Source organism: Nothobranchius furzeri, chromosome 9, assembly GCF_043380555.1.
Source record: "Nothobranchius furzeri strain GRZ-AD chromosome 9, NfurGRZ-RIMD1, whole genome shotgun sequence".
Classification (NCBI taxonomy): Eukaryota; Metazoa; Chordata; class Actinopteri; order Cyprinodontiformes; family Nothobranchiidae; genus Nothobranchius; species Nothobranchius furzeri.
This window is the reverse complement of record NC_091749.1, coordinates 20,360,984-20,364,145: the sequence shown is the minus strand read 5'-3', so window position 1 is coordinate 20,364,145 and position 3,162 is coordinate 20,360,984. Positions and strand designations below refer to the sequence as shown.

General features: G+C 31.3%; 1 long non-coding RNA gene across 1 annotated transcript; it reads right to left on the bottom strand.

The window, feature by feature from the left end:
• Nucleotides 1-1,786: 1,786 nt before the first annotated feature.
• On the bottom strand, nucleotides 1,787-2,414 carry LOC139071604 (uncharacterized). Its single transcript, XR_011521451.1, has 2 exons — nucleotides 1,923-2,414; nucleotides 1,787-1,857 (listed from the first exon to the last, which is right to left on the bottom strand). It is a non-coding gene; the product is annotated as an uncharacterized lncRNA (long non-coding RNA).
• Nucleotides 2,415-3,162: the final 748 nt, after the last annotated feature.

The window sequence follows — 3,162 nt, the reverse complement described above, 5'->3', positions numbered from 1 at the left end:
ACATTTAAACGTTTTAATGAAGAATTTAACGTTTTAATGAACATTGAAACATTTTAATGAACATTTTAACGTTTTTAAAAATGAACATTTAAACATTTTAATGAAGATTTTAACGTTTTAATGAACATTTTAATGTTTTAATGAACATTTAAACGTTTTAAAGAACATTTTAACGTTTTAATGAACATTTTAACGTTTTAATGAACATTTTAACATTTTTAAAAGTGAAGATTTTAACGTTTTAATCAACTTTTAAATGTTTTAATGAACATTTTTACGTTTTAATGAATGAATGAATGAATGAATGATCAATTTATTCAGACAGTTATCTTAAGATAATGTACATTAACATGTCATACAATTAGATACAAATAACATTTCTCACTAACATATGCCTTGTTTTTTATATGGTGTCTATTTGGTATATCATGACTGAATAGGTTTAGGCAGAAGCAATAGCTTATATAATTGCCTAACCTACTTACAAAACATTTTTTTAATTTCCCGCAATGAACCAACAACCCAAATAAAAGTAAAACACAAATCCATCCATCATCATCAAATTAATACTCTTCAAAAATATTTTTACTGATAAGTTTTTTAAGAACTGAAAGAGGAGTTGCTAATTTTAATTCTATTTTAGCCTCATTCCAAAATTTTACTCCCATTACAGAGATACATCTCCTTTTCATGCCCTTTTTGGCTTTTTGTAGAACAAAGATACATACACCTCTTAAATCATATTTACTTTCCCTCTTTGCAAAGAACATTAGTATATTTTTTGGCAGAGCTGTTAATTTTACTCTAAACATAAATTGCATTATTTTATAATAATATAGATCTTCTAATTTCATAATCTGTGATTTTAAAAACAACGGGTCAGTATGAGCATAATAATTGCTCTTGTTCATAACTCGAATAGATTTCTTTTGTATAGTTTTTATTTCATGTATATATGTTTTAAAAGTTGAACCCCATATTTCTATACAATATGCCATGTATGGTTGTAGTAGTGAACAGTATATTAGACGTAAGGCCTTATGGTTTAGTATGTCCTTCAGCTTATATAATAGACCATAAGATTTGGCAATTTTTCCTTTTATGTAATTTAAATTGATGCTTCCAGGATAAGTTAGAGTCAATCACAACACCAAGAAATTTTATTTCAGACACTCTTTCAATTTCAGTATCTGAAATTGTTAATTTAAAGTCCCCATTTTTTACCTTCTTATTTCCAAAAATCATAAATTTAGTCTTTTTTATATTCAGTGATAGTTTATTTACATCAAACCAAGATTTGAGGATATTTAATTTTTTTTCAGACTTCTTTAAAAGTTCTTTTATATCTTTACCTGAACAAACTAAATTCGTATCATCTGCAAACATTATAAATTTGAAAAAATCTGTCACGTTACATATGTCATTTATATATAAAGTATATAATATAGGACCTATTACTGAACCTTACGGAACTCCACAACTTATTTCTCTAAATCCAGATTTTATCTCTTTAATTTGTACATACTGTTGTCTGTCTTGTAAGTAACTCTCTATCCAGGACTTCGCTATTCCTCGTAGCCCATAATTTTCCATCTTTTTCATTGACCACAGTCAATGGTGTCAAAAGCCTTCTTTAAATCAACAAATATGCTAATAGAGAGTTATTCACTTTCACTTGCTTGGGCTATTTCTTCTACCATCTGCATTATCGCATAGGTAGTGGTTCTGTCATGCTGGGCTGCAGCTTTTTGACCCACGACATGCAGAATCATGCACGGAGACAAAGGTAAGTAAAAAAGGTTTATTATAATGTACGAAGGAGATGATGGTCTGAGAACCGATGGTTCCGGTGGGGTTCTAGAACAGAGACTGGAGTGAGTATATGCAGGTTTGACCGTGAAAGAAATGAGTTTGTAGCTTACAGTTTCCTGGTTGTTGGTAAGGCTGAGAGGGGTGGGCAAGTCACGGCTGGCTGAACTGGTAGAGCGAGAGTCCGGTTGAAGCTGGGAGCTGAGTAATAGAGTTGGAGGTGTCCGAGATGGCAGGTGGGGATTGGAGAGCAGGCGGTCAGGGGTGAGCGACGGGACTGGCAGACAGGGATGGAATCCGGTGAGTCTTCTTGCAGCTGATGGAGGCTTGGTTGGTGGAGGAGAAGTTTCCTGAGGAGGTCAGAGGAGAACAGGACAGATAATCTCAGGAAGGCGAGATCCACAAAATAACAAGTTTTCAGACATGAGCTAGGTGCTGGCAAAGTTCTACCCAATGCTGAGTATCATCCGGTACTGATGAGTTGTCCCAACGCTCCTTAAATCCCCTGACCACTGATGAACAGATAGGTAGCAGCTGCTCTCAGCTGCTCTCCAGACACACCCACCTGCACACAGAAGACTCAGCACAACACAGTTAGATTCAGCAAAAACCATGACAGGTTCTGTTTTTTCTAAATCCATATTGACTGTCACTTAATAATTTATTTTTAGTAATATATACGTCTAGCTGGTTCACAAATAATTTCTCGAGTATTTTTGAAAATTGTGGAATAATTGCTATTGGCCTATAGTTTTCCATAGAATGCTTATTTCCAGTTTTAATGAACATTTAAACATTTTATTGAACATTTTAACATTTTTAAAAATGAAGATTTTAACATTTTAGTGAAGATTTTAATGTTTTAATGAACATTTTAACGTTTTAATGAACATTTAAACGTTTTATTGAACATTTTAACATTTTTAAAAATGAAGATTTTAACGTTTTAATGAAGATTTTAACGTTGTAATGAAATTTAAATGTTTTAATGAACATTTTAACGTTTTAATGAACATTTAAACGTTTTAATGAACCTTTAAACATTCTAATGAACAGTTTGTTTTTAAAAATGAAAATTTTAATGTTTTAATGAACATTTTAACGTTTTAATGAAGAATTTAACGTTTTAATGAACATTTAAACATTTTAATGATGATTTTAACGTTTTTAAAAATGAACATTTAAACGTTTTAATGAAGATTTATATTCAACAAGCATATGTATATTCTGATATATATCAGACATATATACCTTGTTTCTACATGATATAAGAAAGAGACTGCTTGTTTCTACATGATGTCAGAAGGAGACTGCTTGTTTCTACATGATGTCAGAAGGAGACTGCTTGTTTCT